Genomic DNA, 27,590 nt, shown 5'->3' on the forward strand with positions numbered 1-27,590 from the left:
ACTCCATCCTGCATCCATTGTAGCCCCTCTTAACCGACTACTCACCTGATTTAGTGTTTGTCCAAACCAGCTTATCTTGAACTGGTAACGTTCCCAATGGTTTTGAAAGAATCTCATTGGTTAATTCCTCACCGAACCTATTGACAAGAGTTTGCTCCTTCCCAGCATGATTTTGACTATCAATCAATTCCAAGACCATCGTCGGTTCACTGCTATTAGCTGATCCTCCAATCGCCCCTCTTGGTAGCCACTTACCCTCCCTAATTCTGAATTTTTTCCCCATTTCCTACAAACCATCTAACAGAAGACCCGATAGCGTCTCTCCCCATTAGGATACTCTGCCAGCCCCAGGATGCTCTAGTAGTTTCCCTTGCTTTCCATAAGTCGCAACCCGAAAAGTATAGTCCCTTGAGCACTCGGCCCCAGAGAGAAGATGGGGAGTTTGCCAAACGCCATGCCTGTTTTCCCGACAATCGTTAGGATTATTTCCTTACCAGCCTTTGATAGCAATTTCTCCTTCCAACCCTCCAATGCATATATACCCAGGCTAAGATCCACGAGAATATCTGTTTTTCGGAAACGCCCCAATCCGAAAGAATCCTCAAATACTTCCCTATTTTTTCAATTTCTGGGCCGCATAAGTCGACCATCATATTTGATCTTAATCTGTGAGGACAGTCCTTGTAGTTAAATGATTTGATTTTTAAAGTTCTCGAAAATGTCAATAAGATTTTGAAAGATAATATCTTGTACAATTGGATACCTACAATTCCAGGGTAAGCGCTGAATTAGAGATCCTTTCCAAAAAGGCAATGGTAAAAGCGTAACAAGCTCAAGCGAAATACCCAAAGTAGAAAATGTGTGCAGGGCTTTTACGTATACCCAAGAGTCGCAATTCGCTAGACCGCAGTTTCAGTTGGTCCTGATGGTCACCAGGCACCATGCGTCTCGAATACCCAAGAGTCGCAATTTGCTGGTTTCCTTAACTGTATGTCTTTATGAATTCACAAGGAACGCTCTTGCCAATGAAGACGTTTGACCAGCCCATATACGATAAAGCAGAGGATTGTGAGCATACACTAAGAGAAAAGGCAAACAAGATGTACGTTTATGCTAGTATTTGCTAGTTTCCGGAGTCCATATGAGCAGTCTAAATGGCTTAATGAGAAAGTCTTCAATCACAACTTGCAATCTGAATTCAAAATATCACAATCCTGCGCTCTTATACTCTATAACAAGAGCGTGTAATCAATGTAGAGACATGTGTCATGGGCTGGTTGTTCGAACCACGACCAAGCGACGACTAGCGGCTGTTTGAGTGATATTGCGCATGAGTCAAGCCTAGGCCTGAGGATCGGTCTCTTGCTCACAGCGCTCGAATGTAGAGGGATGAGAGGGAACTGAGAGAGATTGAATCGTGGGAGAGAATGAACGCGCTATTGCTTGATGATGTTTGTACAACATGTGCAACGCCCTAGGCTTTTATGAGCTCAAGATAAGGAAATTTATTAAAGTGGGACCCACCTTACCTCTTTAGCCTCCAAAAGTCAGCCGACCAACCCATGATCTCTCTCTCTCTCCTCCACGTTAACTCCTCCACACACCCCACCCCCCAAGCCCCCAAAAAAAAACAAAACCAACTCCCCTGCCTTTTTCCCCCTTCCTTCTGTTTTTGTGGACGACAGCCCCCTTCCAGCCACCAAAACGCTCGCAGCCTCAGCCAACACCTGCAGCCACCTCATCTAGTTGTCGTCGTACCACCACCGAACGCCGGCAAGCTACCGGACAGACCGCATCAAGCCTGAACAACAGCTTTAGACCCAACTGCCCTGTTTCTGCCGCCGACGTTGCTGCTGCTGTACCTTGCTGCAGCTGCTGTACCACGACCCCCACCTTACTCCACCACCTCTGTCCTGGCACCCACGCCCTTCTCCAACGGCGTTCCTCCCACTATAGCCACCACGAAGCCGCCGGAGAGCCTGAACAGCAGCCTCGGCGCCTCCCCTGTTTCTGCAGCTACTGCGTGCTGTAGCTTCTATTTTTGCTTGCTGTGCGAGCTCCCTTTGGCCACCACAGACCACCTCCGACCATCCTCGGACTTCCCTTGATGTTATCCAGCCATCACCAAGTCAAGCCGCCACCGTACCATGTCGGAACAGCCACGAACAGCCTTGCACAGTCCCGGTTCCCCTGTTTTCCTGTTCTGGTCCAGTTTCTGTTTGCCTACTGTTCAACTGCCTTCCGGCCAGCTCAGCCGACGTCCGACCACCACAACCATTTTCGGACGTTGCCCAACCATTGACCTCCACCGCTCGGCCTTGCACCGCCTCCATCCAGCTACCACAGCAGCGAAACAGCCCCGGATTAGCCCTATTCTGCCCTGTTCCCGTCGGGTGTGCCCTGTTTTGTGGGCCACCGACCTGGGCCGTGGCCAAGATTCTGGGCCAAGTGGGCCGGCCAAGTTGGCCGAGGGCCTGGGCCATGTGCCGGCTCTGTGGGCCAAGTTGGCCGAGTGTCCAGGTCTGTGTGCCGAGACCACAGGCCAAGTGGCCGAAAATTGGAGCCGAAGTGGCCTAGTCCGTGGGCAAAGTTTCCGGGCCAAGTCCAAATTCGTGCGAAAGAATTTTTAAGGATCGCCAACATACTCGCCTCGCGTAATTGACGGTGAGTCGACCTCTAATCCTTAGCTAAGTCGTTAATTACGTTTGGATTAGTTTAATTAGATTATTATGGTGTTTTGGTAGATTAATTAGGGCCGGTTTAGGCTAGAGACTCGGTTTAGGTTATATGACCCTAATTAATTGGATTAATTTGATTGTGTCTAGTTTGGACGGAATAATTGATTAATTGATTGACATTGCTTGATCGCGAGCGAATAATAGGTTGAGGGTGAGCGTATGATTGATTGGTGATTTGGATTTAATTACGTACGATTGGATTGAATGTTTGTCATTGAATTATTGATCTACGCTCGATTATAATTTATGTGGATTAATTGATGAAATGCCTTGACGGATGGCTAGTTAAATTGATTGATTGGTTGGAGTTTGATCACTCGATTTATGGGTGCGAGGTCGCATGGACAACATATGCATTTGTATGATTACTCAAGAGTTTTTCTGTGTGAGCATATCACGTGAGCATTTGACTAAATGCGGATTATAAACCGGCTATTTGCTGAGTATGCTTGAGTGGTCACACAATGGATTATTCCTGTCAAGTTCGTACCGTGCCGGCCGTACGGAACCATATGACTTGTCAGATGCACGTCAATTCGTGCCGTGCCGGTCGTACGGATTACACGGATTGACGGATGCTAGTCGCGACTTGTGATCGACCGAAGCCCCTATAGGGATTCCCGATAGTGCCGTGTCGTACCAGTCGTACGAGTCACACGGACTATCGGATGCCGTCGCCGGAAGTAAGGGACGAAGCCTGGTCCCGCCAGCAGACACTGTCGGTCGTGGTGTAAAGTCACACCGGTCGTGTGCAATTGGGCCGGATGGCCGTTAATAATCGGACCACGTGTGGTGTCTGCGTGTGTGATTGACGTGACAATCATGGTTGATATGTGTGGCATATTATGTTAAATATTGCATAATGCATGATTTCCAGCAGGTGAGCTGCATGTGGTTGGAATAAATATATATTATATGTGATTGATTGTTATGACTCTACGGACGAATCAACGCCTTGGCCGGGCTTAGGCATTGACTCACCGAGATTTATATCTCACCCTTTCGTTGTTAAATTATTTTCGGGTTCTAAGTTATGGAGCTAGTAGTGCTTGAAAAGCTATTAAGGACGAGAGTGACGTAGCCCTCTTGAAGTAGGTACTAAGTTGATCCTACCGGTCCCGAAGTATGGGACCAATTAGGGTGTCATTTCGGTTGACTCACGACGTGATTGTAAATTAAATGATGTTTTTGAATTAATGTGTTTTTCCTACTTGCCTATCCCTATTTTATATTTTTGTCCGGGAATATTATACGTTTCCTTATGCGTAGTTAATCTTATGGGTTGATAGCGTGCCCGGGACGCTATTCTTTTAACCCGAGGGACGAGATGACAGGGATGCCGTGCGCTCGAGGATCGGGGCGTGACAAGATGTGTTGCAATGTGGAGTTTCACCCCTATTTATACAAGAGAAGGTAGATGCGGATGGCCCCTTCAAGTCATCTGTTTCGTCTTTTTCTATTCATCTTTTCTCCTTGCCTTGCATTGCATGGGTTCTTGGATTTTGTCTTGAATGGCTCGTTCCCTAGTGAGCCTTTTCGGCTCCCCCATGGCTGAATGCGTGGACTGCTCCATGGATGTTCTAGAAGCCCTTGGGAGGCGAGGGGTCTTGGTGACTCTTTATTTGCCCGCTCGCTCGATCGGTCGTTCATCGGGTTGTTCGCTGCATCATGGGGATCGGCTGCTGATTGATGCACAACATCGTCCGTGGAATCATGCTGAATGAGTCTTGCGTCGTACGCTGGTTCGTGGTGAACGAGCACAGCATCAGTCCCGGGCTCATTCTGATCAAGCGATGCATCATGCACTGAGTCAGGCTGCACGATCCGTGTATTTAGCCGGACCGTGATACATGAATCAGGTGTGTCTGAGTCGCCAATCTTGCACTGCGACATCCATCGAACAAACATGAAAAGCTGCACCTAGGGTCCTAGATTGATACACATCCAGAAAAAAGTAAGTAATCTTATTTTCCCTGGCAAACACGAAGTGATTTTCTTTTCTTCTTTTCATGCCACCGAGGTGGTTGGACTAATACTTAAGGGTCTAGGGTCCAACTACCTTCCCTTCATTTCCAATTGCCAGTTTGAACCTGCTTGCAGTAGTAGCTCTCGTGAAGCAATTGTTGCAAGCTGTTGCCGTGAGCTCGGCCATCCTAAGCCTAGGCCTGTTGCAGTAGCTATGGCTTAAGCTGGACATATTATGTCGCCTCTTCTTCCCAAGCCTAGGTCTGTCGCAATTGAATAAATGAGGCGTGAATCGTTTTAGTATAATACGGCCTCAAGTGACGCTTCCAGTGTTCATCTCAATCTATCTAAATGAGGTTCTTCCTAGCATAATTGGAGATGGAGACTTTGACCATAAAAATCATTCCTATCAGCGAGCTCAAACATGCAGACATTCCTTTCATCCAGACAAGCTTCTCTCACAAACATGGGCCAACCACAAAAGGCATAATTTGTTCAAAAACCTAAGAGTCAGAATTTGCTGGTTCTTCTGAATCTATCTCTTGATAAAACCACAAGGAACGCTCTGCCATTGTAGTATGACGAGGAAAAGAATAAATACAGACAAAATTTAAAAAGAAAAGGCAAAAGAAATGTCAATACATGCTAGTATTTACTAGTTTCACGAAATTCAATTGATAGTCTTTACTGGTTCATAGAAGTCATCATTCCCAACCTGAAATTTGAAGTTTAAATGTCACAATACTATTCTCATAGTCTCTACAAATAACGCACATAATTTTTGAACTCTCACGGTAACGCTGCAAGAGTTACTCTCATGTTAGCGCAGTTCTATCCTTAATAAAAGTGGCCAGATTACCAATTTCATAAATGGATACTTCGATTCAAATTCTCTAGTTTTTTTCAAGAGCAGCAGGAAGCCGCGGAAACGAGGGACCTTGCAAGACCTGCTCAGGGGTCTCACTTGAGAAATGAGAATTCTCATAGGTACCGCTGTAAACCTTGTATCGAGTTGCAACGATCTACAAATCAATACCCGTGATCATGGTACTAACATGTACGTGTTCTTCACGTTAGACATAACCAGAAGAAGCCTTTCAATATACTGAATGTACTTAACACGCATGCATTTCACACGTAGACCATAAGCGCAGGGGAAAAAGCAAAGAAATCAATGACTGTAACATAGATGGAATTGAGAATTTTACCTTAAGTTGTTCAATTCTTTCAAGCACAGCTAAATTAATGATTTATCAAACTATTGGTTCAATTTGACAAAGTAAAGGAAGCCTTTTTTTCCTCGAATATCTGACTAATATGACGAAATAAAACAGTGTTTCTTATTTGATATTTGAATTAGTAGCCATTAAATCTACAATGGAACTTTAGAATCATAACGAGCCACCTTCTTATCCGTCAGGTCTTTCCCTTTATTTATGGAGGTAGCGACATTCTTGCAATTTGCTTGTACATATCAACTAGTTTCCTTGTGTGATTTACATATATATTCTACTTTTACAGCATTGAATTACATTCTCTATGTAAGAGGACTTGGCTTCTAATTCTTAAGACGCCTCATCAATTGCTTTTCCAACACACACACATATATAAGGGCCAACCAATCGAACTAAACCACTAACTGAACTAAAAGTTTCATCCTATTTTATTCGTTTCAATTGTCGGTTCGGACAATCAAAAAATAACCATTCTGTTTTTTCATTTATGTTATTTCAATACGCTTAACCAAATTGCACTAAAAATTATCAAAATAACCGTTCTTTTTTTTTTTTTGTGGGCAAAGGGCGGTGACCCCACCGGCGGTGGATGGGGGTCTTGGCCCCTCGTTGAGGCAGCAAGGCCGTCATGGCCCTTGCGTGCCCTTGCTGTGGCCGACAAGGGCCTCGGCGAGGGCTCACGATGCCAAATTCGGCATCGGTGAGGGGTCGCGACCCCTTGCCCAAGGCTGGCGGCTCCGCTGGTTTTGAACCGAAAAAGAAATAAGAAAAGAAAAGAAAGAAAAAGGAAAAAAAAAATCAAAAACCGAATCGAACTGGATTTTTTGGTTTAAGGTCATATTCGGTTCAGGGCGAGATTTGGTTCCTTGCACCCTAATAGTTCAATTTCTCAAGAAAATCAAACCAAACCGAATCATCGACACCCCTACCATTAGCCATGTCGTGCTTAGGCCGAGCCAACCCTTTTTCCAATCTAAAGAAAAGTTGTAAAACACTACCTAACTAGTGAACAATCAACAAAAATAGGTGCAATTTCGACAACAATTTATGTTTATAGATTTTAATGAACGATAAAAATATTGTTCGTTCATTCATTTTTATAACTGATATAAAGGATTATTTTAAAAAAAAGTATCTTTTAAATCATTCATTTTTCGAGAAACAAATAAAATCATCGCTAGATGCCGTTCTAACAGTTATTTAGTTGGCCAGCTTATAGGCTTCATCATAAAAGTTAACTTGGGTTCTTGGTGTTGACCGGCCTCCGTCAAGCGAAATTTTGTTCTCCGGCCCATTGGTCTCCAAACTTCAACGTCCCTAGATTAAAACACATAAGAAATTAGATGGAGAAAACAAATATAGGATACAAAACCACGATGTCTTTGATTAAGGGTTGAACTTCGGCGTTACAGAAGAATTTGACCATCAATCGCGATGGAATTCATGAATAATACGTAATTTATCGATGCAAAATCCGAGATCCTACATCTACGACGTGTCTAGTATCTAAATGCGAACGGGATGTTGCTGGGAAAATGGACACCGAGTTGTGCAAACTGACTATTTATTTTAAGGGAAACACTCCCAAAAACCCTAAACTATACCCACTGTGACATATTTATCCTAAACTATTTTTTTGTGACACCAAAAACTCCAAACTTGTACCCGTGTGACATATTTACTCAAAACATTTTTTTATGACACAAGAAATTTCAAACTTACATCAATGTGACACATTTTCTTCAAATTATTTTTTTGTGACACAAAAAACCCCAAACTTGTAGGCTTGTGACATATTTGCCCTAAATTTTGAGGTAAGTGTGTCATATGGATATAAGTTTAGGGTTATTAGTGTTACAAAAAAAATTGGGATAAATGTGTCACATTAGTATAAGTTTGGGGTTAATGTGTTACATTAGTATAAGTTTGGGATAAATGTGTCACATGGATAAAAGTTTGAGATATTTTTGTGACACAAAAAAAGTTTAGGATAAATGTGTCACAAATGATATAGTTTGGAGTTTTTGGTGGCTTTTTCCCTTTATTTTATCATGGATCAAATTTCGTTGGTGACAACAAGTCTAATCTATGAAACGAGTCTCTATGAATATGACACTTGTTGGCGAAATGTCAACATGAGCCACTACAGTGCCCAACTTGAGATCTACTCAACTCCATAATTGATGTTCCAAACTCAATTTTGCCTCAACCAAGTATTAATTTCATTTTGGAGCTTGACTCGAATAAAAAGTCAATATTTTTACCTATACATGAGTGTGGCTAAGGATATCTACTCCTGATTTTATAACAATTGTATTTTTTGAATTAGGTTCAAAAGCTCGTTGAACCGAGTATTGGCGAACTTGAGCTTTAGTTTGACAAGATACTCGAGTATTTGAGTTAGAGCTTCACTATATTTTGGTCGAGCTGATCTCAAATAAATATCACTCTAATCTGAAATGGGCCGTGAATAGTTTGACTTAGTTCCGCTCTTTTTCTTTTTCTTTTTTTTTTTGGCTGAAAAGGTCTGCTCTTATTAGGCCTCCATATATGCTGGTTGTGAGAGGAATAGGGTATATATAGGCTGTATGTAACATAATTTGCCCAACTTAATTAGCATGACAAGGGATCATATCTTGTCCTAGCACTAGTATGCTATTTTACATAAATTCTCATCTTAATACAAGGATATGAGGAGAGTATGGTTTGCAAAGACGTCAACAATTCTGAAGATCGTTGCTTCGTTTCATCCCCGATTGAACTCCAGAGTCCGTTTCGATTCATTCCAGATTTGTCTGTTGATTTCTGTTTCGCTTTTGTATTGTCCCATTCTCTCCTTATCTTCTGAATTTCCATTGCTGTCGGTTGTGCTGTGCAGGAGGAACCGAGTTCGCAAGGAAGTTATTCGGTGGAAGGATGAAGCTGGACTCTGTTCGGAAGAATACCCGCTCAAGAGAGAGAAAATCAGCGAGCTGTATCCGGCGGTAGAGCAAGTTCGAGTTCCAAAGCGCAAGTTGTGGTCGGTGCTAAGACGAAAAGCCACTACTGGAGGCTCAGATGCTGTCTTGTCGAGAGAGAGAGGTTGCCAAAGATTTGTGCTGCAGCTACGTGGTTATAGAATTATGCTAGTAAGGCGAAAGAGATTAGTGTGAGAGAGGTTCTGAATACTGCGCATGACGAGGAAATCCCCAACCAAGGTTCTTCCACCTGGAGGAAGCTGTACCTAATCCGGCCAAGTTGAATCACCATCACCCTCAGGATCTTTCGGACGCGAGAATCGTCCGTGGCATACGGGATAAGAGTTGCTTCGTCGGTTTCTCGAAAAAGAGAAATATGACGGTTGTGTGTGACATCATCTCTAGTATGTTCCTCCAGCCAAAGTTGTTGCTCATGCTCTGCTTTTCCAGATTTTTGCAGTCCCTAATTTCTTATGCAGGGTCATCAAGGAGTGGACAGTTTGCGTGGTCATGAATCTAATTGGTGTTTATTCAATTATGCTTTTGAGTTGCTATTAGCTATTATGGACGGTATCAACATAAGCCACAGAAAAATGAGATGGACATGACACAAATGCTCAATATAAATATGGTAGGCGTAGGATGGGACCATTGTTATCACTCTTCTGATTAAACTCGGCTTGTGAGCATTTGTTCGAAAGGGTAAGCAATCACTTGCAAATTCTGGACGTGTTCCTCTTGCTTGCAAGCAGTAATTTGCTTTGTGCTATTCAATGGCTCTATGCCGTCATAAACTTTGATTGTTAACCTGTTGTCGCATAGCTTAACCGTGATTTTCTGAATCGTTATTCCATTTGGTAACAAAGGTAATTAGTCAATGATTCGGCCTCGTCGAATTCAATCAGTAAATTATGTTCTCCGCTGTTCTAGGGAAATTTTCATAATGGATCTTGTTTGCATGTCACCGAGAGACTTGGCTAGTGAGTTTAATGTCAATGTTCTTCCCATCGACTTTTCCTCCTCAATCCAGCCTAGCCTACTCATTATTTCCTGCATACCGTTCAGTTGTTTCTTCTGGAGTTCTGCCTCAGCTTGCAACTTCTCTTTTTCCTCATCCATGGCAGCGGACTCGTCATCCTCATTCTCTGTCTTCGAGTTCTCATCGATCTCCCTGTTTGGGTATGACTGCGCCGGCGGACATAAAAATTCACAGGTTTCGACAGATCAGGCTTACCCAAGAGGTCTCTCTTCTTCTTTCGCTTCCTCTTGGAGGAGGAGGAGTCCTAGTCGGAATCAGAGTCCCCTGACACGAAGACACCATAGAGCACGTCTTCCTTGGTCTGCACGCGCTTCTCTCTCCGCCGCCGTTAATAGAACTCCCCATCGATCCACTGCGCATCCTCATAATCATTGTCCATTCCGAACCTCTCCATCTCCTGGTCCTCATCCATCTTCGACAATTCCGGGGGGTGTGTTTAGGGGGGAGGGGAGGCGGTGTGTGTTCGGAGGCAGAGAAAGGGGGGTGACGTTGATGCCAAACACCAAGGTGACTGGCGGCGTGGATATGGCAGTGGTCGGAGGCCGAGATAGGCGGTGCAACTCGGCTGAAGGGTCGGAAAGAGAGATTGTGTGATGTTGCCAGAACGAGAGGAAGAGAGGTTTTAGCGAGTGGAGATCGAGAAGAAGCAGATGGTCGGATGCTCGAACCCAAGAAATGGAAAACCTACGGAGGATATTCTTCTTCTTCGTCGTCGTCCCTTTTTAATTTCTCAGAGGTTAACAATTCTTGATTTTTTTTATTATTCTCTATTTAACTTGAAGGAGACGAAATTTGATGATTTTTCTTTTTCGTTGTTGATGATACAATGATAAACGGCAATCACATTAGGTAAAATTTTCAATTATAGACCTAGGAAAATTAAAAAAAAAATTGTTGCTTTGGAATTGATGTAAGATAAAAGTGGAACTTTCCTTTAACCATAGAAAATATACATTAAATATTACAAATGACGAGAGAATGACACAATGCAAATCTAGAAATTTCTCAGTCAAGTCCAAAAATGAAAATTATCAAGGATTTCTATGTACATATTCTAAATCAATTTATTAGAAAAATTGAAAGGAGGATATTTGGTAATTAAAATTTCTCTGTGCTTACATTTATTAATGTCAACTTACTTTTAACTTTGATCTATCGACGGTCATAGAGATACAAAAATACAGGAGAATCAAAACTACCAAATCTTGAGCAATGAGATTTCTCAAGAATGACTCCGCACTCTAATTTTGCACGTCAGAATTATTAGCCGCTTCAATAGATACGTCCATTTCTATTAATCGAATTGGGTGGCAACATGGCCGGGCTAAGGGGTCCAATTGAGATGCTAAAGTGCCAAACTCAAGATCGGCTCATCTTCATACTCGGTGTTCAAAACTAGATTTGAGCTCGAAAGTATTAATTTGATGCCGGAGCTTGATTTGAATAAGAAGTCAATATATATATGTGTGTGTGTACGTTTAATTATAGGAAAAATTCCAAATAAGGATTTAAAGTGCTCTCATTTTCTCAAATAAGGACATAAAGTGGACTTTATTTTAAATATGAGTATGAAATGCTTAAATTGTTTCGTAGAAGGGCCCGACCCAAAGGCCTTTTCATCCTTTTTTCTATTTTTCTATTTTTTAATTTTTTTACTTTTTCCCTTTTTTTTCTTTTTCTTCCTTCTTTTTCTCTTCCCTCCCGTCCCTTTCTCTCCGCCATCTCCACTGTCATCCCGCATCCCCTCCCCTCCGGCGCCGGCGCACACCACCGTAGTTGCAGTGAAGCCGCTCATCTCAACTTCCTACATCATCTGCAATCCTCTGGTCACTCGCGCCACGGCGCCATGGCTCGTGGTCCAGCAGCAGCATGTCGAGGCTCTCTAACTACTCTAAGCTCGTTTTCGACTCGGACGCGTGCTCTTTGCTGACCACGGAGCACTCCACCGAAGCATGAGGCTCTTCGGTGGTGGTGGCAGAGGAGCAAGCCCGCCGGCTCTTCGGCGGCGGTGGGGACAAGGGTTTTGGGGAGAACTGCTCGTAGACTCTAGCTTTCCATTTGGAGACGTTCCACCGAACCAGGGAAAAGTACACTGGAAGTGCCATAACTTTTGTACGGCGTTCACTTGAGTGCCATAACTTTCAAAATGTTCACTTGAGTGCCATAACTTGTTGAAAGTGTTCACTTAAGTGCCACTCGTTGATTTGGCACGTCGGAAATCCGATGTGGACTTATTTTAACATTAAACTTGCGTACGTGGCTTGCCGGAAAAATGAAGTCAGCACTAGAGATGGAAAACGAGGTCGTATGGAAGAGGAAGTGAACTTATTTAACAATTGGGGCCAAATGGAAAAGAAATCAATGAAGAACCCTAACCCTAATTGCACCTCCGGTTCGAAATTCTTCGAAATTGGGAGCTTTTCACCTCATTATATTCGCAATGGCAAGCCGAAGTAGGAGAAGCGGGTCACGATTTTACGAGCAAAGCAAAGATGAATGTCCAAGTTGCTGCTATTGTGGGCTGCGGAGTCCCACAAGAACAGCGTGGACGCGAGAGAATCTCGGGCGAAGGTTTGTTGGATGCGGTAGTTATAGAGAAGGCTTCAATTGTGGATATTTCAGGTGGGTAGATGGAAAATTTCCAAACCAAGCAACGAAGGTCATCTTGCAGCTGCTGGAAGGGCGTGGCGAAGCTCGACCCGTGTCGCAAGATGTGGTGGACGATGCTGATTCAATGCAAGCGTAAATGAAGGGTCTGGAATTTGTAGTCAACCATTTGCAAAAACAAGTTTCAAAGATGAAAATTGAAAGGGATATTTATCAAGTGTTGCTTGTGTTGTTGGTAACGGCCGTGGTTTGGTTTGTGTTTGAAAGCAAGATCGGTTCGCAGAAGAAACAACTTCGTCTTCCAGAGTAGAAGGACAATGAAATGAGTTTTAGTATTCGGAGCAACGATTGTCAGTTTTTGGATATTGTTCCTAAACCGGCCAGTGAAAGCGGTCTATTTTGGAATGTTACTTCAGTAGATGGCGTTGTCGTTGATTTTGTGGCTTGATGATCTCATTGATCGAGCAATGGGGCTGCTTTGGATACTAGGGCTGGTTTGGATATTGATGATGTAATATGTGCATAACTTTTAGCTTATACAGGAATATAAATGACTTGTATCATGTCCGCAATAGTTGCTGCAGCAAGAACAGATGTTCTTTGCATTTTGTGTTAAAAGATTTTGCATTTGTTTGGTGGAAATGGCAGTCTTTATGATTTTACTAACTGAGCAATTAGTTTGTGGTCCAATATATGCATTATATTGTTCAATAGATGAGAAATTGATGCAATGCACGTGTGGAACATTGTCTGCAACAACAACGGATGCTTTTTTCCCATTTTTTCAAGCGGTGGTAGTGGATTTTCGTTGGTTGCTATAGTTGGTCAAGTGCAATACAAGTTGCAAATAACTTTGCGAATGGTCATATGAGTTGTAATTTTTTTGTTAAGTGAACACTTAAGTGCGTAGATTTTGTAAAAGCGAACACTTGAGTTCATTAAGTTGTTAATAATCGGCTATGTTGGTATCACTTTGTGAAACGTGGCAATTGATATGCAATATCCTATTAAGGATCCCAACTTCACACCAAATGGCTTACATTTGCATCAAACTCACCAATTGCACAAAATGGACCATAAAATCGTGCTTCCTTGAATGAAACCATGTTGCTGCAACTTACAATATAGGAGGGAAATTTTCAGAATACAACCATGTTGCTGCAGCTTACATTTGCATCAAACCATGCCGCCGCAACATCCCCTTTATACATGAGTTGTGATCGATAATGTACCAACAAAAGACTTAGGCCCTTGCCATTAAAAAAAAAAAAAAACCTGCCAGTTAGGTCCAATCAAAAATAAAAAACCCAACCCCCCTCCCACCAAAAAAGAGATAGCATAAACCGCAAGCTCTTCAAAATCATCTCCATTATACAAGATCAATAACGCGATCACATCGAACCGTCTTCAAATGATTCATGAGTCTTGCACTCTTTCGGACTGGAACTCTAGGCACATCATCATTACATGGTGTTTCTTCTTCAACTGTCTTATCTGCTGGAGGATCATTTGATGGAGATGGAGCCGATGTTGGGGGTGGAGCCTTCTTTGGTGCATGCTTTAGAGGTGGCCTTGGTACCCTGGGTTTTGGAGCTCGCATTGGCAGCTTCTTCGATTGTGCACGGGTTGTTATTGTTGAATTTCTTATCGGTGCATGCACTTGACTTCTTGTTCTTGCTGTAGTAGCTTGTCCAGTTGAGTGTCCTTCGGATATTAGCACCTCCGAACTCCTTCCGGGCTGCAATACAACCATATTATTAGTTAGCATGTGATGAAATAACCGAGAGATGCATATTACATACAACTATTCCTTACATTGAAAATAACCATGCCACTTTTCATGTCGGTAAATAATCCATAGCCATGCTCTCTTATCCTTTTCCCAATTATACCATGTGTTCGTCTTGGTGCCTGTCTTTGTAAAACCTCTGTACTTTTTCTAACCTACATAAGGCATAGAATTACTTCATGCACTAAGTACACACGCTGCATTCTTTTCAACTTAATTTTTATTGCACCTCATCGTTGGGCCCCGTCTGTTGTATTCTATCTGACTCGGTTGGCCCTATGCTTTGTTCGGCATTATTGCTTTCAACGATTCCCTCACACGCTCCCGCAACATCGGTTGGTGTTTTTTGCACCTGCACAATGAAATAACACAACTAATAGAATGTAACAACCCATATATAAAAAAAAAATCACCAATTAAATATCTCACCTTAACTTTCCTCCTCTGCGTCGACCGAGGTGTGCCCGTGCGTTGTCCCGCACCACTAGTGCTTATGGTGCCGTGAACTACCTCAGTAGCTTGATTCTGTCTTCTTTTAACCCGAAGAAGTACATAGCATAATTAAACTAAAGCAACAACAAAAAAGAAATTGTGTTTGACCAATTGCAAAGTTTACTTGAATTTTGGTCCGTTCTATCGAATGAGCAGCCCTTGCCCCTGCAACTTGGCTTTGTCTTTTTGCAACCTGTAAAAGGACTTCGCATAATTAATCAAGTGCAGCAACAACTACATCAAAGGCAAGCAATGACCCTACCGACCTGAACTTTGGTCCTCTGTACCGACCGAGTTGTCCCCGCACTTTGTCCCGCATCGTTACTTTCTCTGGTGCGCTCACCTACCCTTGCAGCCCGAGTTGGATTTTTTGAAACCTGCAAAGTGACATAGCATAATTAATGTAATGCAACAACACATATATAAAAGGAAAATGACCAATGAAATAGGTTACTCCAACATTGCTCCTGTGTATCGACCGAGGTGTCCCCGCGCATTGTTCTCAAAGATTGCTTCTTATGCTGTCCTCAGCCGCCCCATTTGCTTGAGACCGTCTTCTTCTAACCTACAAATGACGTAGCATGATTGATGTATTTCAACAACAACAACAAACAAATGCTTTCGTGCAACAGTTTTTAAAGAACTTACTTCAAGTTTGCTTCTCTGCGTCGAATGAGTTGTCCCGACACTTTGTCCTCCACCAAGACTTTCCCCGGTGCCCTCACCTGCCCCTGCATCATTACTCGTCTGTGTGTTGACTTGCTGTCCTTGTTGGCCCTTTTTTGTTGGACAACCAGTCTTATTATGCCCTTCCCCATGGCATAATGAGCAGTGAATTGTGCTACCAGCCCGCTCATTCTGTTAGCAGAGAGCTCAATATCCTCCAGCCGTCTTTTCTTCTTAAGCCTACCAACTTGCTTCTTCATTGGGAGAGGTTATGGGGGTTGATGATTTGTTTTCTCCCAAAACTTGTTACTTCTTAGAGGCTGCATCATAAATGCATATGAAGCAAGATACTTATTTTTCTTGTAACAATCGTCCACATAATCTTCTGCATTGAATTGCTGGCTTTGGATGGCACAAATGGCATGGCAGCAAGGTATTCCACTTAATTGCCATGCTCGACACGAACATTTTCTTCTGTCCAAATGAACTACATATTTGTCACCATCATTCAATATCTCGAACCCATCGTCTCCATTCCAAGTTGCATGACAAAACCTACTGGCAGTAATGCTCTGTTCCAATTTTTTCACAATCCTAGGCCCACATTGTGTAGGCCATTTTGAACATTCATCCCGCAGCCTTTGCAATCTTGTCATCACCATTAATCTAATGTCTTCCAGCATAACGATAATTGACTGGGACCTAGCTCCTATAATCCTGCCATTAAATGCCTCACAAAGGTTGTTATCGACAGCATCACACTTAAATTCTTCACCGAAGAAGGCTCTACACCAATGCTTTGGATCAGTTTGGAATAATGCTTCAAAAGCTTCACACGACAATGCAAATAGAGCTTCTTTCCGAATTCTGAAATCTGCCATATTTGTGCTCTTCGCAATCAGCCAGAATTGCCTCTGCAATTGATCTCCTTTATACTTCTTAGCCCAATTAGCATATATGTGCCGAGCACACATTCTGTGCTCAACATACGGCATCAAATCGATAATTGCTGGCACAAGTCCCTACACATTGAACAAGCATGTGTAAGAGCCAGTTAATATCTAATAATAGAAATGCAAAAGTTCAAGGACAGTACCTTTTGTTGGTCACCGATGAATGCCCACCCTCTTCCATCGCTTATTTCAAGGTCAGCCATTAGATTTTTTAAAAACCAACACCAAATGTCTTTGTTCTCTACCTTCACAACAGCCCATGCTATTGGAAACATTTGATTGTTTCCATCTCTGCCAATGGCGGCCAAGACCTCGCCTTTGCATAACCCCTTCGGAAAACACCCATCTAAACCAATGACTTTCCTGCAACCAGCTAGGAACCCTTTTCTACATGCCTCGAAACATACATACATCCTATTAAACCGTGTCCCATCACTAGACAATGGCTTCTCCACAACTTCAACATGAATTCTACTAGGAGGATTCCTGGTACTGCATTCCCTAGCATACTCCCAGATTTGTGCATATTCTTCTTTGTATGTACCCATCAATGTACGCATCACCTTGTACTTGGCCCTTTTGCATTGATTGCTAGAAACATTCACACCTATTTGCTCTCTAACTAGTTGTTTCGGATGAGGACCTTTAATGTTTGGCATGGCCTTAATGGTGCTGAAGAAATGCTTGGCCAGCCACACACTAGTAACTCTGTTATTATCGAAAGCAATACTACGGGTGTGCTCCTCCTGCAGTGACCGAATCTGGAATGACCGAGACCTCTTGTTCATTGCAGCATATATATGCCAAGGGCAATCGCTTTGTGCACACTTTGCTCGAACACAATCCTTCGTGTTTCTAATGAATTTGATATTCCTCTGTTCACCGATTGAGTACCTTACAATAGCATCTCTAAATTGCTTGGCATCATCAAACTTCATGGATACACATAATACTGGACTTGCAGTACTTGCATCATAAATGGGAAAGTTAGTTTTCCTTTGTGGTTGGACCGCAACATCATCATCCTCACCTTCCGAGCTACTATCATCGCATTCATCATATTCACCATCATCATCATCTAATGATGTTGGAGGTCTGTCGTTCCGGTTTATCGAAATGGCCTCATCAAGCACCCGAAATGGTTGTTTAATCTTTGCGTGATATTCCCTCACCCGTGCCCTAGCCCGTTGCATATCCTCATCATCAACATCACTTGTGGAAAGTGTATGCACAAGTGTTTCCTCACCTTCATCATCTTCATCGTCAACATCCCAGTATGGCAGGTTTCTTGTAGTCTCTTCATCAAGTACTGATCCATCACCGTCGGCAATACCACCACTTACCCGAGCTTGCGCACATAACTCCAAGACACGAGCCGTGTGAGAAGGCTCGCCTTCCCGCCCTCTCGGATCTCCATGACATGCATCATCGGCTACTTCGCTTTCAGTACGAGCTTCCAACGGTGTTTCCCGATGTCCATTACCATTGCGTTCAACATACAGAAAAATTTCATGACCATGCGGATGTTGGTAGACAATATCTCCGAAACCGCTATCATCAAACACATGTCTCACACCATCCCTAAGACTTTTACCAGGAATTTGATAGTAAACTTTTTCTACTGTGCATTTGCCTTGTTCAGCTATAGCCTTGACAAGGTCTTTATAAGACAACTTGCTGATGTTGACGAGGACAAAATCCATATTTCCTCCTACATAATCGCATTGTTCCCCGAAAATAAACTTACCACCTGTCCAAACTCTAAAGGCAGCTGTTGTATCACCCATATTGACACTGCAGAGAAGGACAAATAATCATTTCAATAGCAAGCAACACAACAGAAACATCATTGTCAACTTTAACAATACAGCACGGCAACACTTTCGGTAAATAATGAGATAGAGGACAACTTGTAATCTGTCCCCACAACACACTTTAAATAAAGACGACAACTTTAACTTTCGGTCCCCACAACCGCAATACTTTGACTAAACAATAATTTAGGCGACGGTCACTGGACCCAAAACGACAAACTTTAACGGCCAACATAATCTGTGACACACCTTTACACTCTCATAGTAACCCCTATTTTGAGCGTTCGATCAATGTCCTTCTCACTCATTCGTTGTGATTCAACCAAAAAAAAAAAACCATTGCCATAAAAATTGCCATAAAAATGCCTAACCTTCACCAGTGTAGAGTCGAGATTGGTGCGCCTCCGAAGCCCTCTTCGCTTGAGAGCTTCGACTAAACTTGCTTGACCGATCGAAACCCGGCCGGCGACAGTGAGAGCTGGGTGAGAGATGCGATTTTGCCCTAACTCGAAATTTGGGGAGAAGAATTGATTTTGCCCTAATTTGCCTGTCCCGATCCACCTTAAGCCGCTTCGACACGACGTCGCACCGAGTTATTTCAAGGCCACGGCGTCGTTTGCTGGGTTCTTTAGCCACTTGCCTTGTGCGGCAGTACATGCCGCACAAGGCACTTGTTCTTTGTTTATTTATTTTTCAAATGACATATGTTTTTTTTTAACGTTTTTCAATTATTTAATATTCATATTTTTAGAGGAAAAAAAAGAAACTTCTCCTAGCGTTGCAAGTATTGTGCACACCGCCCTTGAAATTAGCGATGAACGTGTCACTCGAAATGTAATTTTGCGACGAAATTTGGTACAAATTTTATGTTTCTTCGGAAATTAGCGATGAACTATTTTTCATCGGTAATTTTCCGTAGTTATTTTTTTCCAAATTTTGAATTATTTTATACTTTTTTAGGCGAACAAAGATATTTTACTCATCTTTAACAAACATATGAAATATGTGCCTCGCAGGTCTCGGCTTTCCATTATTTTTTTCTTCCTTCGTAAATATTTTAGTTTTTTTTCTCAAATTTTGAATTATTTTATATTTTTACACCAACAAAGATAATTTACTCGTCTTTCAAAAGCATATGAAATATGTGCCCTCCGGGTGTCGCATTTGCTTTTTTTTTTTTTTGCTTCATTCGTAAATATTTTACTTGTTTCGCACTATTTTCGGGAAAAAAGAAAAACAAAACCGTGTTCACACTGTACAAGTGGAGGAGCCTCGGACAATTCAACTTGGCCAACATCGCCCCTTTTTTTTCGCTGAACATTTAAGTTCACGAACTTCGTAAAAGTGAACACTTGAGTTCATTAACTTTGTAACAAGTGAACACTTCGGTTCATTAACTTTGTAAAAGTGAACACTTGAGTTTCTTAACTTTGTAAAAGTAAACAGCTAAGTGCCATGAACGTCGTCATGACCACGGACGTTGGTGTGACTTTGTCAAACACACACTCAGACCTCCACATCATGAAACTCACCAATTGCACATACTCCAACGGACCAGCAAAATGGTGCTTTGTTAAATTACACAGCATCCCCTTTAACAATCAATAGTCATCCATAATGTACCAAAATAACACAAAAGATGCAACCCTTTGCCATAAAAAACAAAAACCTCAAACAACCAACCCCCTTCCATCAAAAGCAAAAAACCCTCTCACGCTTTCCATATATCAGCACCTATTAACTTCTTATTCTTTTTGGAGCAGATTGTCCAGTTGGATATGTTGAAGATATCCGCACCGTTGAACTCCTCCCAGGTTGCAATAGGAACCGAATTGGACCAAAAACAGAAAATGGAGACCCCTCCACATCAAAATAATCCGGGATCGTACACTTTAGCAGGTGATTTAGGTGGCTGAAAGTTATGCACATGATATAACTACTGAAGATGGAGACTCTGAACACAATGTCATCCTTGTCAATGAGCTCGAACATGCATACATCTCTCTCGGATGTTCTAGCTCGAACATGTGAGAGCGATGTCCGCATGTTTGAGCTCATTGACAGGATGACATTGTGTTCGTAGTCTCCATCTTCAGTAGTTATATCGACATCACCACTACAATATGTGCATAACTTTCAGCCATCTAAATCACCTACTTCACTCGGCAACTCTATTGTTCATTTCAATCTGTTTTCTATTTTTGGTCTACTTCGTTCCTTCACTCACTCCCGCAGCCCGACTCTATTTTCTTTTAACCTACAAAAAACGCAGCATCATTAAAGTAATGCAACAATGACCAAAATTAATGTCACCAGCTGAACCACAAACCACTATCCAGCTATATATATTTCATCACTCGTGTGTCCTCTACTAATGAAAGGAGACCTCTTCGAGTGTACGAGCAAAAGATGACGAGGCATAATGCAGAAAAGAATTGTCTTCCCCCCACCCCAAAACCCTCCTTGCATGATCAAATCATAAAGGTCATTCATATGTGAAGATCTTAACCTAATGCTTACAGCAAAGGACATGTACACACCGATGACTTTTTCAAACCTAAATACATACTCTCGACAAATGCAATAGAGGCACGTACGAAAGGGCTTCACCACTCGAGGTCCCTTGGACAAGGACAAGTTAATGTTACCCCATGATACTATTACATAGATGAAGCAAATGGATGAACTTGCCTAAGGATATGACACACACCTACAAGGGTCAAAGTTTCTAAACCAAAACAGGAAATCAAAGCCTCAGCAATAGAGACTACCAGATAAATTTTCAAATAGCACACAAGAACTCGTAGTGTTGACCTCGGATGAATTAGCCCAAGCATAGCATCTCACAAAGCAGAAAGTTAAGCCATGGCTAATTGCCGTTAGGCTATAATAAAAACCTACAACCACATTATTAAGCAGTCATCACCATAGAAAATTACATGCCTAAGATGCATGTCGGACCAAACAAGAAACGACTTTCAGTGCACATCAATGGAGTTTACTGACATTTGTCTTCTTGATGATTTAGAAGTATCTTCTTCACAAAGTTTTACCTTCTTCTTAACAGCTCGAATTCCTTTATCAATATCTTCACTTGGGCGGTTCAGATTACTTCTCTCCTGTGCATCCGAGGAAGAGATGGTTCCAGTAGCATTTGCAGATGTAGTGAGGTCATTCATCCGAGTTGTCGGTGCTTTCACGCATTCTTCTTCATTAACTCGACTTCATATTAGCACTGTCTTCCCTATTCATCAATGCTCCCAGCTACATATGCTTACACATTTTTACCCCTTTCAAGAGCAGCCTGCAATAATAGGAGAATTAGTTTGGTTACGCCACTAATTGAGGCAAAAAGGATTCATCTGGTTTTCTCTACATATCCGCACAAGAATACGTTCATCATTCAACCAAAATGCTCATGCGACATGCGTACCTATAGAGTATGACACTCAATTATCATAAAATCAAATTTAAGCATTTTTCAGACTATGCTAATGATACCAAATGTCGTATCTATGAGACAAATGTCATCTGGATTTTGCAAGACTTTCTCGATGCGAAGCACTAACTCGTAAGTTATATGACCCACTTTCGGAACCTTATATTCACTTTCTTCAACAGAACTTGAACACTCAACTTTACACATTCAATATATTATGCGATACAGGACAACTTCAACACTCACCTTTACACACCAGCAGCAACCCCTATTGTGGTCAATGTCGTTTTCCCCGCTTTTGCACTCTGTCAGCAACACGATATTGAATTTTATTTCACTCATTTCTCCATTGAACAGAAAAAAATTTACTAACCTTTACCCCCTAACTTTGGCTCTCAACGGATGGACAAACATGTTCTTTTTCCTGCTTTTACACTCTGTCAACAACACGACATTGAATAACATTTCAATTATTTTATCGTCAATGGACAAAAAACAACAAACGACTAACATTTACCTTCGATTAACCGAGATTCGTTCGCGTGAGAAGCCCCATTTGCTTGCGACCTTCAAACACCGACGTCGATTCAAACACACGATGCAGGTCGATTCAAACACCACAAATGACTAACATTTACCTTCGATTAACCGAGATTCCTTCGCGTGAGAAGCCCCATTTGCTTGCGACCTTCAAACACACGATGCGGGTCGATTCAAACACACGATGCAGGTCGATTCAAACACAACAAATGACTAACATTTACCTTCGATTAACCGAGATTCGTTCGCGTGAGAAGCCCCATTTGCTTGCGACCTTCAAACACACGATGCGAGTCGATTCAAACACGACAAATGACTAACATTTACCTTCGATTAACCGAGATTCGTTCGCGTGAGAAGCCCCATTTGCTTGAGACCTTCAAACATCGAGGTCGATTCAAACACACGATCCAGAGCGATTGATAGACCTTTGCTTTCACCGGTACAATGGAAGCCCAAATTCGCGCGAGAGACCAAGAGACATGTTCAGAGAATGATGAACACAGATTTGCCCTAATTCTCTCCCCAATCTCTCCATTTTGCCCTAAATTTGTCGCTACATCGCACAAGGTGGACATCGTCTTCATTACGGGAAGAAACGACGTCGTCTCTTCCTGTCGACGTGGATAACATTTTCCACGTTGGCAAATTAGGCCTTTTCCACAAATTACACATAGGAATTAAAAACTAATTCAAATTTACACGTAGGATGACTGGCCAGAATTAGCACTCAACTGCACACTTTTACTCCGATATGGCACTCAAGTGAACGTTTTGAAAGTTATGGCACTCAAGTGAACGCCGTACAAAAGTTATGGCACTTCTAGTGTACTTTTCCCACTGAACCATTTCTCTCGTAGATCCTGGATTTCATCTATTGACCCCAAACACGGCAACCTATTTCATCCCCCCCTCTTTTATACCTCTATATATACATGTGTTGTGCGCATATGTTAACCATCTTACGCTTCCATGTCCTCAAAATCTTGTTTCATGGACCACGATCCTTTTTCCATCCTGGCATCTCGGCAGTCGAGGACCACACCCCCGATCTCCTTGGCTCGGAGGAGGAGGATGGCGATTCCTATGCTAAGCTGTGGCGACAGATACTGCAGCTGACTTCAGACGAGGGCGACAACCCAGCCGGCCTGAAGAATTAAGCCTCATGCCCAGTCGCTGTGCCGTCTCCAGTTAGCTGTTCTGATTGGTGGATGAACAACAGGAACTTCGACGAGTACTTCTGAGAAAATAGTTGCACCACGTTATGCTTGTGACCATCACTGGTCATCGACGGCATGGTGGAGATGCTCGCGCTGAGAGAGCTCTTCATGGCATTGATTTGATGGTCTCCCACGAGGTGGAGGTTCATGGAAGAAGAAGAAGGAGAAGGATTGCTAGTGGAGGGACTTACCAGAGACTCTCTGGCGAAGGTGATGGGAGTAGATGTGGTCAAAGTCTGCAGATTTGGGAAATGGCCGTAAGATGAGTAGAGAGAAGCGACGGTGGCGCTCAAGGAAGAGTTGAGGAAATCATGGAGGAGGAGCATGCCAAGCGCCGAGAAGCTGGCGTCCATGCTACTTTGAGAAGTTGCCCCGGGGCCGGTGGGTGGGGGGATGCGGGACTAGCAGGTGGCAATGGAGATGACGGTGGCGAGGGGGATGGGAAGGGTAGAGAAAAAAGAAAGAAAAGAAAAAGAGAAAAATTAAAAAGATAGAAAAAAGTTAAAGGGTGAAAATATCCTTCGATTAGGTCCTTCCTTGAAACGATTTAAGTGTTTCAGACCCTTATTTGAAATATAATACATTTGAGGCTCTTATTTGAGAAAATGAAGACAAGCCCCTATTTGAAAATTTTCCTTAATTATATAACAATTATACTTTTTGGATATTATTTGTTTGAGTGAAAGTATTTATCGGGAATTCATTTTCCAAATTTTCAATAGTTTGTTCATCGAAAATGACAAGTTAATGGAAAACACTTCTCGATCAACAAAAGTCTTCATGCGTAAAATTAGCAGGTGAATTTTCCAGTATGACAACGTGAAAACACTTTTCAAAATTACTATTCTCAAATCTATATTTTTTTGCTATACTTTTTTAATTTTTTTCTTTCCCTCGATTGGTTCTTGGGTTGACGAGGCTCGACCACGCCGAAGAGCTTGCCTAAGGCTGGCGAGTCTCGGCCTAACCACTGGCAAGGTAGAAGAAATTTTTTTTTTGCAAAATAAATAAGTGAATAATCCGAACTTCAAAATAAAAAAAATTCTATTTGGATGAGTATTTCATAACCATACAATAAACATTATAGTTATGTCACAAACATATCTTTAACAAATGTGTTTTTCATATATTACACAATTTGGCCTGCATATATTGAAGACTTTCTTGAAAGTGTTTGAGAAGTACCTTCAGGGATAACTTTGCTAACCGGTGGTCAACTGATAAACTTGGAGCAAAACTCATTAGAGATGATTTAGACAATCTCTGAACCCTTGTAGTGGGTTCAATGTTTTTCCTAAATTGGGTTGCGCCATGACAAGATTAGGTTTGTTTCCCATGCCGACCCTATCCACTATAACTAACCCCAATGAATTCGTCCGTTTGGGGGACTTCAGAATAAATGGTCCTTGAGAGCTCATTTTCAAAATTGACAACTTCAATGGATCAAGCCTTTCAATTGAGTCTTCTTCAACCGATCCACGTCGGTGACTTCTTCGATTGACTTTAACCTTACATGCTCTTCACGTTAGATGTAACAATCAATCTACAATTTTGCACCTCCTAGATCATTATGTCATCATGCAGATGCAGGTGATATCAGTAAATTGACTACTGTTTTCGTCACTCCTTTTTCCTCTAAAATCTTGATGTTCCCCAACGTCTTCGAATTTTTTCCCTTTCCAGAGAGAATCCAACCCTTAGATTTCGATAGTTAATCGTCAATTAACAAGGGACAATCCATCAAACTTTCATTTTGCATCGGCAAAAAAATTGCCTTCATATTCGAAAAACATGGGGTGACCCTAACCAAAAGAGAAATACTCTGTCAACCTACATCAGAGCATAATGTTTTTACACTTTCCAATAAATGGTCAGTTTAAGCCAGCGCCTGAAACCTTAAAGATTCACTGAATTTGAGAGCTTATTTTCGAGCAGGTAGCCCATAGAATTGAAACTAGCACAGAAAGGAAGAAAGGAGAAAACAAAGGTAGAAACTGAGTGCTTTCCAAGGATTCACTGCTGCGCTACCCAATAGAGGAGGCATTTTCTCAGGTCCTGAATTCATATCCGAGCTGCAATGGCCTAAATTAATGCTTTCGATGTTCATCTCAATCAATGTGAATCGTGACATTACCAGCACCACTCAATGGAGAGTTTGAACATGATATCATCCCAATTGATGAGCTCAAGCATTAAGACATGTACGGCAACAGATGAGTTTCTTTGACTAATGCACGCCAACAGGCAGATAAGGGTCTATGGTCCCTCTGGCCTGTCCATGGCTCCTAATGAGCTTCAGACTATCTTTCTGAATACTGAAGAGTTGGCAGTTGGCATTTGTTTGTTTTCCACAATATGTTGGCGAATCCAACCGGAACACCCTGGACATGTACATGTTTTCCACAGCCAACGCATGAAAATTGTCATATTGAACATGAGATATATCAGTGATGATGTAAGCCCAGGCTATTGATGTGACATCGCGGGATCACCAGCATCACTGGCTTGAAAAAGGGACGCTCTAAATCAATATTGCTGGCCAGTTTAGGGGAGATGTGAGAGGCCTTGAAAGTGTAGTAGGACCATGAAAATCCAGCTCAGAATGGCTTGCTCTTCATGTAGATGGTTCGATCCCACCTGTAGTAAAACATGAGAACTTTGTAGACATTGGTGCTGAACGTCTCTTTAATTGACTGGCTATGGAAAGAATTAGCATAGATTGGAAATTACCGTTATCAAGAAAACCAAATTCTGTTAATGTGACCAGAATTAATGACAAATGCTCTTCATATCAGAAGAAACTAACGAACTACCAAGTTTCACCAACATGCAAAAGACTTGCACAAAATCATCAAGAATTTTCGAAAGAGATAAAAGAAGTATGTGATTAAGTTGAAATTGACCTCGTAAAAGAACAGGTTGCTCAAGGAAAGTCTAACTGACATTATCACACTTTATTAGTTCTATAGGTCAGGTTGAGCCACTGGAAACCTTAAAGAAGCGCCAAATTTGTGAGTTTCTTTCTAAAATGGAAGGTACAGAATTGAGACTAGCGCAGAAAAGAAGAAAACATCAACAGAAAAGAGTCTACTTTTCATTGATTCGCAACTACTGAGCAAAGGAGGCAGAATTAGGAATCCTGGATTTATATCAATGCTGTAAATCAGCTCCTTACCGGCATTAATGAAAATGGAGACGTATCAATGAGCTCAGACACAGATATCTCCCATACACCGATGAGTTTTGCAAATATGGGCCAACCAGCAGCAAAGAACACCCGGATTTCATGCATACAGCTTAAGAGCTTCACCGGTCATGATCTGTTTGAAAACCTAAGAGTTGCCATTTCCTCGTTTTCTTGAATATGTTGCTTTGCAAATTGACCAGGAAAGTCCTGCACGTATGTACATGTTTGAACAAACTACTGTATGCTAAAAGGACATCGCAAAAGAACACACTTGCGAAAAAAGCACATGATGTAGATTCATGACCATACTTGCTAGTTCAGGAGCTTTAATCACCAGCCTTAAGAGGCTCATGAAAGTCATCAATCTTAACCTGCAATCTAAAGCATTCTTTAAGAAGTGGCTGTCCATTAATAGCTATTTTCAGTTAGTTCACCATTCAAGGGACTGCCCACTCACACTTGGATAGTAAATAGAGCAGCCTGTGAAGAATATCAGTGATGGACTAGGCTAGAGATCTTACCACTTTACTCTCATGATCTTGCTGTCACCACTTTGAAGAAGGGATGCTCCAAATCAAATTCACTGGCTAATTCAGTAGCGCGGACCACGAAAAACAAGCTCAGAATGGTTCACTCTGCATTTTAAACTGTTCATTCCTGCGCTGAGCTAAAAATGAGAACTTTAATAGTCTTTTAGTGTAAGCATTTCTTCAATTGACTTACTATGAAAAGATCTACACACAGATTGTAAAATATGATTATCATGGCAATCAAAATTTAGACAATTTGACAGAACATACATTATAAGTGCCTTCACAACCGAAGAGACAAACTACCTAGAATTCCCACCTAAATCATTATGTGCCGAACAAACCAGAGTCTTACTAAAACGATTTTGTGTCTATTTATAAATAACACCGAAAAAAAGTATAATTGTCAGTGATGCAGC

General features: G+C 41.9%; 1 long non-coding RNA gene across 1 annotated transcript; it reads left to right on the forward strand.

The window, feature by feature from the left end:
* Positions 1 to 4,253: 4,253 nt before the first annotated feature.
* Positions 4,254 to 26,849, forward strand: LOC115745805. The gene is made up of 3 exons (XR_004015955.1): positions 4,254 to 4,264; positions 11,886 to 11,899; positions 26,727 to 26,849. It is a non-coding gene; the product is annotated as an uncharacterized LOC115745805 (long non-coding RNA).
* Positions 26,850 to 27,590: the final 741 nt, after the last annotated feature.

The sequence above is a fragment of the Rhodamnia argentea genome, chromosome 5, assembly GCF_020921035.1.
Source record: "Rhodamnia argentea isolate NSW1041297 chromosome 5, ASM2092103v1, whole genome shotgun sequence".
NCBI classification, from domain to species: Eukaryota; Viridiplantae; Streptophyta; class Magnoliopsida; order Myrtales; family Myrtaceae; genus Rhodamnia; species Rhodamnia argentea.